This window comes from Choristoneura fumiferana, chromosome 16 (genome assembly GCF_025370935.1).
Source record: "Choristoneura fumiferana chromosome 16, NRCan_CFum_1, whole genome shotgun sequence".
Taxonomy (NCBI): Eukaryota; Metazoa; Arthropoda; class Insecta; order Lepidoptera; family Tortricidae; genus Choristoneura; species Choristoneura fumiferana.
In genome coordinates this window covers 15376504-15387758 of record NC_133487.1, presented here as the reverse complement: position 1 = coordinate 15387758, position 11255 = coordinate 15376504, and the positions used below count along the sequence as shown (strand labels likewise).

The window sequence follows — 11255 nt, the reverse complement described above, 5'->3', positions numbered from 1 at the left end:
AGCACTAAAGGACAACTGTTTACTTTCACGATTCTTGTTACTACGGGCAACGCAATAAATAAATATCTTAGTTAGGCTTGAAAAAAGTTACAACAATTTGAAAGGACAACGTTCGTTCGCACAACGCCAATTATTGATTGTAAACGAAGTTAACACGTCATCTTGAGTGCGAGGTAGGGTACGAGTACGTCACCGTTCTTAGAGAGTGCCCTCTATTCTTGTTTAAACTTAAAATATTATCCCACGGGAAGGCATTACCGGGATATCAAGTATCTTATGCCTCATTGCAGATATTTGTCTATCTGTACGCCAAGTTTCATGTCAATCCGTTCAGCTGTTATTGCGTGATTGAGCAACAAACATCCAAACATTTATAATATTAAGTAGGAAGGATTTCCATCATAATACAACTAACTATAATTTAATTTGGCTATATATATATTTTTTTAGGTTGGAACGGGTGGTATGGATTCCAAAGTAAACGCGGCGACATGGGCTATGGCCCGTGGTGTCAGTGTCGTTATCTGCAACGGTATGCAAGAAAAAGCCATCAAGACCATAATCAGTGGAAGGAAGGTTGGACCTTCTTTACTGATTGCCCTGCCCAACAACATCTTCTGTAGACGTTGCCGCTGAGAACGGTAAGATTTAACTTAAACTTTTGAAAATTCTCAATATCATTTTTATAAAAATAAAACAAACTAGACAGGTTGCAGACTAAAAAGTTTCCCTCTTTCAGCTCGTTCGGGAAGCAGAGTCCTACAACAGCTTTCGCCAAGCGATAGAGCTGCAGCAATCCACACTTTAGCTGATCTCTTAGTAGACAAACAAGACATGATATTAGAAGAAAATGCTAAAGATTTAGAAGAAGCAAAAAAGAATGGTGTAGCTAAACCGCTGCTCGATAGACTTAAGTTAAGCCCCGGAAAATTGAAGACACTAGCAATTGGATTGAAACAAATTGCTGATTCTAGCTATGAAAACGTTGGCAGGGTTTTAAGGAAAACAAAGTTGGCCGAGAACTTGATACTTCAACAAGTAACTGTACCAATTGGTGTACTACTAGTCATTTTTGAATCAGACCAGATTCGCTACGCAAGTAGCTGCCTTAGCTATGGCTTCGGCGAACGGCCTTCTGCTGAAAGGAGGCAAAGAAGCTGCTCACTCTAACAAAGCACTCATGGATTTAGTTAAGGAATCTCTACAAACGGTCGGCGCTCAAGATGCGATATCTCTAGTATCAACCAGGGAGGAAATTAGCGATTTACTATCGATGGATAAACATATTGACTTGATCATCCCGCGTGGGTCATCTGAATTAGTCATGAATATTCAGAAGCAATCGCAACACATTCCCGTGCTAGGTCACGCAGAAGGAATCTGTCATGTGTATGTAGACAAAGACGCAGATCCGGCTAAGACTTTGAAGATCGTGAGGATGCCAAATGCGACTACCCAGCCGCTTGCAACGCTATGGAAACTCTTTTACTTCACGAGGATCATTTATGTAGCTCTCTATTCACGGATGTCTGTAACGTTTTGAAGAAGGAAGGCGTCAAGATTAACGCTGGCCCTAAGCTCTCCAATCACTTGACTTTCGGCCCATTGCCGGCTAAATCTATGAGGCACGAGTACGGTTCTTTGGAGTGCTGCATTGAAATCGTTAAGGATCTCGATGATGCTGTAGACCATATTCATAAATACGGAAGCTCCCATACTGATGTCATTATCACTGAAAACGGTGAGTTCTAATTATTATTTATCTTCTTCTCTAATAGTTTTTATCATACTTGTCCATTCTGTATCACAGATCAATTTGGAATCGGTTGCTCACTGGAGATAATTACTGTGTCAAGTCAAGTCAAAGTCAAAATATCTTTGTTCAATTTAGGCTATAACAAGCACTGAATGTCAAAAAAACTACTACCGGTTCGGAAAAACTTTTATTGAGAAGAATCCGGCAAGAACCTCAACGAGGAATATACTTTTTTTTAAACAGATTTACAATATTATTAAATGATGTCTATACATCACAAGTATTTAACACAACTTCATTTTTAACTTTCTTCTTTTTAAAATTTGGAGTTGCAATAAAAAATACAAAAAGACTCCAAAAGCAAATCTTACACGATTTGACTGAAACAACTACATTATACCTAGTATTTATTTTGCTTGGTGCGGAAATTGTACATAAAGCAGTAAAGATAATATTATTATGACTATTATTTCAAGGTAAGATAAGACGATGTTTGCTGAAGCACGATTTTGTTTAGTTTGTTTGCGTCTGATTTAATTGTAGTTTTTAGGTTTGAATTGTCTGGAAATTATAAAACCGTCAGTATTTATGTTATCAGGTTTGTATTAAAGTTTTGTAATAGAGATCGCAAATGTTAGAATTTTGTTTGAATAGGACCTAATGGTAAGCAGTGATCTGTTTCATCAAATGATCAATGTGACAGACAAAGACAAAATAAGGTTTAAATTGCGTAAACTTTTGCCAGTGCCAGTGGGCTTTCCTTTTTCGGTGACAACTGATGTCATCACCATACAATTTATTGTGATTTTGCTTGTATAGTAATATATTATTGTTTTTTGTGTTTGGTGGTGGTACTGTTGGGACCATTAATAAATCATTTTTCTTTCTTTTTCTTTCTTTTGTAGATTCTAATCAATTCATGAACTTACTAGTACTCCAAGACCGCAAAGTGAGCTGCAAATTACTTTGCAACTTGCTTTATCCACTCGTTTGGCGCCAGACCAATTGGATTTAATTCATGGATTACCTTCGCAGAAAAATGTCCAACTCGATTACATTTGTATAACAGTATTTTTTTGCATTTATTACAGATGCAGCAGCAAAACTTTTCTTACATTCCGTAGACAGCGCGTGTGTTTTCCATAACGTTTCTTCGCGTTTCGCAGACGGCTTCCGTTTCGGCCTAGGTGCCGAAGTTGGCATTTCCACTGCTAGAATACATGCCAGAGGTAAGTTCTACAATTGCTGCTCAACTTAGTACGAGTAATAAGTATTATATGCGCAAAAGTTTGCGTGTGCATGTATGTGTTTGTTATTTTTTCATGCACAAGGGTGGGGCTGAGTTGTGTAAATAGCTGGATCTTGGCAATGTTAATGTTTGCACGGATTTTCTTCAAACCATCTTCAAACAAAGTAAATAAAGACCACGATGCAATTTCGGGACGAAGATTCAGTAACATCCTGCAATTTCTATCGAACTGCTGGATCTAATATTTCCACGTGCGAAGCCTAGTAAAGGCTAGTAAGCTAAAGTTTGGATGTTTATTAGTCAATCACGCAAAAGTGGCTCAACGTAGGTACATATCGTCGCTTCGGAGGTAAAGATACTAAAGCGACATTTGACCAACTTTACAGGAGAGCGATTTAAAGTTTTTTTTTGACGAAAAAAATTCATAACTCTTTTCTTTGTGAACACATTCTAGAATTTCTAAGACTGTATGAAAGTCAATTCAGCATACTATGAACTGAAATGTATAATTTTGACCTAAGTACAATAGTTCAGGAGATAGGTGGCGCTTTAGTCATTCGTCTCCAACTTTTTGAGACAACGCAATAAGGTAAAAAGACTAAACGTAAGAATTGGTTATGTATATCATAATTTCAGATGACTAACGGGATATTTATTCTAGTTTTTTTATCTTCAATTTACTTAATGGCGTTAATCAATTTCTTATCAAACTGTGTTTAATGCTTATTCACCAATAATCAAACTATTTTACAACTGCATAATGCTTAAGCACCATTAAATGATAATCATAAAACATTACAAATACTTAATAGACTTGCAAGTTAAATGTTTTAATATACAACATACTAATTTTTAGATTACTTTAACGAATGATCACTAATGGACCGTCTGCAGGGCTACTACGAAACTCGAAACTCGAAGTTCGTATCGTACTGTCCCTCTCGCTCTCGTATTAAATAGTATAAGTGTCAGAGGGACCGCACGACACGAACTCCGAGTTTCGAGTTTCGTAGTTAGCCCTGCAGACTTTAATCAATATTACTAAATTCAAAGGAAAAACAGGAAATTGTAGAAACTTTTAAGTTTTATTTGACATTGGTTCTTGTTATCGTGTTATCTGCCTATCGTCAACTATTGGGGGATAAAGCTGTTCGCGTCCGTGGGCTTTAGCTCTAGTTACCCACACGTGTCCCCTAGGTAGCGCCAAATGAACAACCTCATTCTGGTGGTAGGCTTCGGCCGCGGTTTGTCACCACCCACCTAACTAAGTTATGCTGCCAAACGCTGCGTGCAAACCGGTTTCGGTGCCGTCAGTTTGCTGCACCGGGTGCCTGTTCGTGGAGGGTAGCGGAATCCAAAGCACGGTGCTCCGCTGGCCGACCGCAGTTAGTAGGGGGCCCAAGTAGAGGTTTCGCCAACTTTGAAAGGCTGCCCCGTTAACTTGCGAAAAATCCCGAAGATGTGCTGTAGTGCCGGTTGGCGACCGAGGAGGGGACCCGAAAGCCGACTTTGGGGGGTTCGGGCGTCCCCGCAGTCACCAGACCAAGCTCCTTGTGTTGTGGCTCATTTTCGTGTGCTGCTGGATGAGCAGCACTGTGTCTGTTCAACTGCCGTCTTTTCTAACCTGTTCACTTTTGTCTTTCTCATCTCCTTCTTTTCTTCAGGTGAAATTACTGGCATGTGAGGTATCCCATCTTAGGCCTCTAGGTTGGCAACGCGTCTGCAATACCCCTGGTGTTGCAGATGTATATGGGCGGTGGTGATCTCTTGCCCACCGACTACCCACACTACCCAGGGTACAGCCTGGAGCATACTTTTAAGCCACGTGCTGGGGTCTGCTTGTACGTTCGTGATGACATCTGTACTCAGCGTCTCCGCAACCTTGAGGATCCTAGCTTTTCCATTTTTTGGCTACTGATGGACACTGGTGTTGAACAAACGGTTTACGCTCTGATCTATCGGTCGCACAGCGGTGACTTGGAGACGACCAGGGTCTTTGATCACTTCAGTGTTACGGCACGGTTTGTGGTTCAGCAACGGTATCCGCTTGCGTAGTTGGTTTTCTGGGGGACTTTGGACCATGCAAGAAGAGCTAGATCTCGCCCAGCTGGTTAAGCAACCGACTCGCATACCGGATGTTGCCTTGCACACGCCTAAGTGCTTGGACCTACTGCTGACGACTGATCCAGACAGGTACAATGTGTCGGTGTCTTCCCCTTTGGGTACTTCTGACCATTGTTTGGTGAAATTTGTGTCGCAGTACTCTCCTACCGATTGCTTAATCGGTACTCGGCGAGTATGGCGATACAAGTAAGCAGATTGGGATGAGATGCGTCATTTCTTTGCTTCCTATCCATGGCAGAAAACTTGCTTTCCCAGTAACGATTCGTCGAGCTGCGCAGAAGCTGTTACCGATGTGTTGCGTCAGAGTATGGAATATTTCATTCCTTTCTCTGACGTATCCACTGGTGGCAAATCTCGCCCATGGTTTAACGCTGAGTGCGCTCAAGCTGAAGCTATTAAGCACTCTATTTGCTTACTTACTGTGGGCTGATGCTCGATGTCGCAATGCTCCGGACCGGATGTACACGTTAAGAAACAGCTCTTTAACAAAGCTGCCATGTCCTGCAAAAAGGTCATACGGAAAGCGCGATTCCTCCATGTTGGTTGTATCGGTGCCAAATTTGCTTCCTACCCCTCTGAGAGTAAAGAAAAAGAAAAGAAAGAAAGAAAATACATTCCTTAAGCGTTTTCGTCCTTAGCCAAATCGGTGGAGTACAATTTCTGTCGTCCGTCACTGCCACCACTGCTGAAGTCGGATAAGTCGCTAGCTCACACTGCAGCGGAGAAGGCAAACCTGTTTGCGGAAAATTTGCGTCTTGATGATGGTAGTGTAGCGCCTCCCTCCATTTCTCACTGTGGTACGTTTAAGCAGGAGGTCAAAATACACCAAATGGAGGTTTTAAGAACGCTGCGTTCTCTGGACGTAAATAAAACTAGGAATAAACTATACCTGGAATTGTTTTAAACACCTGTGCTCCGGAACTGTCTCCGGTTTTGACACGTCTGTTCAGGCTCTTCCTCAAGTTGGGGCAGGTCCCGGTATCGTGGACGATTGCTAATGTGCAGCCAGTATCTACCCAAAAAGGGCAGTCGTGCCGACCCGTCGAACTATCGGCCTATCGCAATCACCTCCATACTATGTAAGGTAATGGAGCGTGTATTGAATGCTAAGTTCCTGGTAGGTATATCTAGAAGGTAACGATCTCCTCAGTGACCGCCAATACGGGTTCCACCGAAATCGGTCCACTGGGGACCTTCTGGTATATGCTACTCACATTTGGTGTGAACCTGTTGAGAAGCATGGTGAAGCTCTTGCTGTGTCTCTATTCCAAGGCATTCGATAGGGTCTGGCACAGAGGCCTTTTTAGCAGGATTCCTCCTGTCCTATGCTCATGGATCTCTGATTTCCTGCGGAACCGATCTAAACGAGTTGTCATTGACGAATGCTCATCTGATCTCATGGCAATCAATGCCGGGGTGCCTCAGGGATTGGTCCTATCTGCAACTCTATTATTGCTGCACATCAACGATTTGCTCATACCCGATGTGTTTGGGTACGCAGATGACGCAAAATTGCAGAGAGGTACCTTACTAACGGCCGGGCCCGGGCCAGCGGTGATAAGATCGGGCACTCAGGGAGGTTATGGTACAGCGGACGAATTCGACCTCGGAGGCCATGTCCGACTGGGGCTCGGCCAACTTGGTCCAGTTCAGTGCTGCCAAGACACAGGCGTATCTGTTTACCGCTAAGCGGAGACCGTTCACTTTTGCTCCTACTGTCCAGAGGAGGGTATCCTTACCACCTAAAGTCCACCTTGAGGTTCTTGGGTTAGACCTTCAATCTAGTCTCAACTTCGGTGCGGCTATTGAGTCCAGAGCGAAAAAGCAGTCATATATTTACCATCGAAGTTAATGCGTCGCACTACGTTAAGCTTTGGCCAGTTATACATTGATTTTTTCACTTTCCGGATTCAAATTTTTAAAAAAGAGACATGTTTATCTGATTCCATTTGGATCTGAAATTCAAGTATTTTAATTATTCAAAGTTGCCATTCAATAACATAATTTGAGCCTTTTATATAGTAAAGCCTGGCCGTTTAGAATAGCTAGATGTCAATTCATCATATTTCTATATCAGACCCTATTTCCGATACATAGAATTCTCACAATAAGGTTAACTTTTTATCATGTTCCTTCGTACCTAACTCTAATAACAGTCAATAGAGTTAGTGCACATAATTATAATAATTATTTGTTTACAAACTTGCCTTCTTAATCACAATCAATTATTTAATTATTTCAGGTTTTGTTGCCAACACGCTCTATTATTGCGTTGATATAAAAGACGCGCATAGTACCTTACCTATCCTTGGTAAAGTGATTGTAACTTAAATTCCTAAGATTAAAGTCCAGATTACTTTGGCATAATATCTACAATTCGTATGAAAATATCGTGGGTACTTTTACTAACTGGCTTATATAATTGATTTTTCGTAAAAAAAATACCTAAACACTTATTTTTTGACAATAAAATGACAGATTATTGACTTACTGGACCAAACATAATCCTTTAATATTATGTTTTTTTACTAATATACATGTTTTCTTTCTTTTGCTATGTTGTAATGACGCTAATACACCACAAATTCTGTTAAATGTTTTGTACTAAATACTCAAACGACTTAAATATATTCTTATCAGTTTAACCAAAATACTAAACGCATCCAAAACTTCAGAATAGACTGGAACAATTTACTAAAGCGACGAAGAATCAAATTTCTTGATATGCACAGAGTACTAAAACGCCAAATGTATTTAAAGGTGAAAAATTACAAATGACTTAACAATATAATCGTTTAGAAACTAAAACAGGTAAAAGCACTAAAGAGAAAATACTCAATTTAAGCGTCGGATTAGTAATAAGTGTCCCAAATTTCACTAATTTTTCAGGGGCTAAAGCGCCAAAAAAGTCCTCTGATCGTCCCGAAACCCAGATAGATCGACGCAGAAAAATTCGCTGATTCCGATGGTATATATAACTCAATTTGGCCCAAAGTGTCGCTTTAGTATCTTTACCTCCGAAGCGACGATATATAGATGAAATTTGACACATACTGAATGAACACCTAGGTTTAAAATTGCATGGTTCCCGCGGGACTACGATATACCAATTCTTCGCAGCCTGAATTGGGAGCAACAGTATAATATAGTATGTTAATATTATAGTATAGTTTGAAGTTGGGTGAGTTGGCCAGCTCTTTAAACTATTGATTTGCTTTAGGACCTGTTGGAGTTGAAGGTCTCCTCACCACCAAGTGGATCCTTGAAGGCACAGATCACACCGCCGCAGAGTTCAATGAAGGCAAAAGGACTTGGTTGCACGAAAAAATGCCGATCAATTGACTAAAAGAGACATTCACCAATAAATTGTATAAGAGAGTTAAGAGATTCATAGTCAAAATACCATAAACGGGACTACTCGTCTACTCGTGACCACGGCAACTGTAACGTTGCCGAAACATCGAGGTAAATATGACTTGTGTAAAAATAGCGTGATAAGTCCCGTTTAGGGTATTTTGACTATGAGTGAGAATTACGGAAGTTTAAAACGTTAAGTTAAGAAATTATTTTTTTATAGGTTAATATTTTGAATAAAATGAGCTACTTGTAAAATGGGTTAATAAATTGTTGACATTTGAAGATTTGTTTTGCTGTGTTATTTACTTAATTTAAATTAAGCTGTTTAATACTTCAAAATATTTTTTTTTCAGGTAAAAATGGAACAAAGATTGTAAATAAATATTTCTCTCTCGTTCTCTGATTACTTAAAAGCTCATATTGGTACCATTTTCCTCTCTGTAACGGGACGCAAAGCTGGGTATGTGTATAAATAGGTAGCAAAGTTACCTGCTCCATAGAATCCTTCGCTAGCTCTGGTTGCAATACAAGCACACTAGAAGTAGGTAACATTGCTGGTCCTCATTTAATGGTTTCAGACGACCAGATAGCGTAGTGGTTAGAGAACCTGACTACGAAGCTTGAGGTCCCGGGTTCGATTCCCGTGTCGGGGCAGATATTTCTATGAAAAATACGAATGTTTGTTCTCGGGTCTTGGGTGTTTAATATGTATTTTACTATGTATCTATCTATATAATTATATTTATCCGTTGCTTAGTACCCATAACACAAGCTTTGCTAAGCTTACTTTGGGACTAGGTCAATTGGTGTGAATTGTCCCGTGAAAAAATATATATTGACATACAATTTAATCTCATTGCTGACATTTGTAATTTTTTATTGTTTACTTATATTTTGTTCGATTATATTTTGTAAGCAAAAGCGTGTAGGTACGCCTGAAAAGGTAAGGGTTTAGTGAGACTTAATCGTAAGAGTGCAATTATTGAACATCTATGTACTGTACACCTGAATTCTTCACAATAAATCGAATTGAATCGTTAAATTGATTCATAAAAGTACCTATTTCGATACAGCACCTAAAAAAAAATCTTACTTAAGCATCATCAATTCCCTTATGATCGTCAATCTATATCGGATGCTTAAATCAATCGACTGCCCGCTGTATCGGAAAACCCCTTAAAGCTGACTGTCACGAGAGGTTCCAATATCCTCTTAGCTCCTGGTCATTATTTAACATTAGCGTCGTTCCCGATCAGCCCTGATTTACGAGATCCCCCGACCCCACTTAACACCAACTTTCTTTCATTCTTTACTGCAAAAAGTCACGCACGGAACAGAATATGGAGCCTTCGGTCTCATTTACTTCAAACAGAACTTGCCCAATTAGTAACCAACTCTTTAATTCTCTGTCTTTTGTTTATCTTAATTAAGGTAATAAAGTTTAGTGTTATCGGGCGCCTTCTTTTGCCGGCGTCTTCTAATTAACTTTGACAAAAGTTTGGAAACAATAAAGAACAATTTCAGAGTTGGTAGACTTTATTCAAAAGCGGGAGAAGAATTGTTTTGGTTTGATATCGAATATTGTGCAAAATGTTGAGGGAATTTCTGGCATGCTGGCATCCGTTGACACCGGGCGCGGATGTTTGAAGCTGTCGGAATCGTTAAAACAGCAGTAAAATGTTTAAAAGGTTACAACGAGCTCCATTATCGTTAAATCTCATATTTTCGCGCCATAAACGTCTTATGTTTAAAAAGTTATATTGCCGTGTTTACCAATTTTATACAGTGCTAGTAACTTTGACCGTTCCATTAGATATGTTTTAATACAGCTGAGCTAAAAAATCTCCTGGGTATATTATATTTTTAAACATGCACGTTACCTTTAGAATATGTAAAGTTTGCACATAAATAAAGTGATTTTTATATTTTAGATGTATGTATAGGTTATTTTTAACCCCCGATGCAAAAAGGGGGGGTGTTATAAGTTTGACCGCTATGTGTGCCTGTGTGTGTGTGTGTGTGTGTGTGTGTGTGTGTGTGTGTGTGTGTGTGTGTGTGTGTGTGTGTGTGTGTGTGTGTGTGTGTGTGTGTGTGTGTGTGTGTGTGTGTGTGTGTGTGTGTGTGTGTGTGTGTGAATGCGGTTTTTTTATTTGAAAGCAGGTTTTCTAGCGATGGTTCTTAGACATGTTTCATCAAAATCGGTTAAGCTGTTTTTAAGATATTGAACTTTGAAGTGACAAAGTCGGCGGTTTTCCAACTTTTTGTTGGTTAGTTTATTGCGAACAGCTAATAAATATTTTTTATTTTTATCTTACAAACTTTCGCATTTATAATATTAGTGGGATAAAAACAAAAAAAAAAACAAAAAAAAAAGCAAGTTTTTGCGAAGTCGCGAAACGGTCCCAGCTCAGCATAGTGTTGGTTGTGTGGGCCAACGCTGGTCTTCCGCTGTGACCGCTTGGCGACTTCACGGAAGGGGACAATCCAACAAAAAAATAACAAAAAATGGAACCGACTACAAAACCCTTGAAAATATTTTTCTAGGTACGTACTAGCTCGAAGTCGGTACCTCAGCACGAGCCAGCAGTGCCCTTAGTGTAAGTATTCGGTTACATGATAAGTCTCGATCGCGTTCGCGTTAAAATCTTAATTTGTATGAAAACACGAACATCGCAAACGTTCAGGTAGAGGCGCTGTTCGTGTTTCCATACAACGTATTTTGTAACCGAAAACTTACACTAAGGGCACAGGAGTGGGACAATAGTCGTT

At 39.8% G+C, this 11255-nt stretch overlaps 1 pseudogene; it reads left to right on the top strand.

Moving 5' to 3' along the window:
• LOC141436509 (delta-1-pyrroline-5-carboxylate synthase-like) overlaps positions 1–8773 on the top strand; it is a 19460-nt pseudogene extending 10687 nt beyond the window's left edge.
• Positions 8774–11255: the final 2482 nt, after the last annotated feature.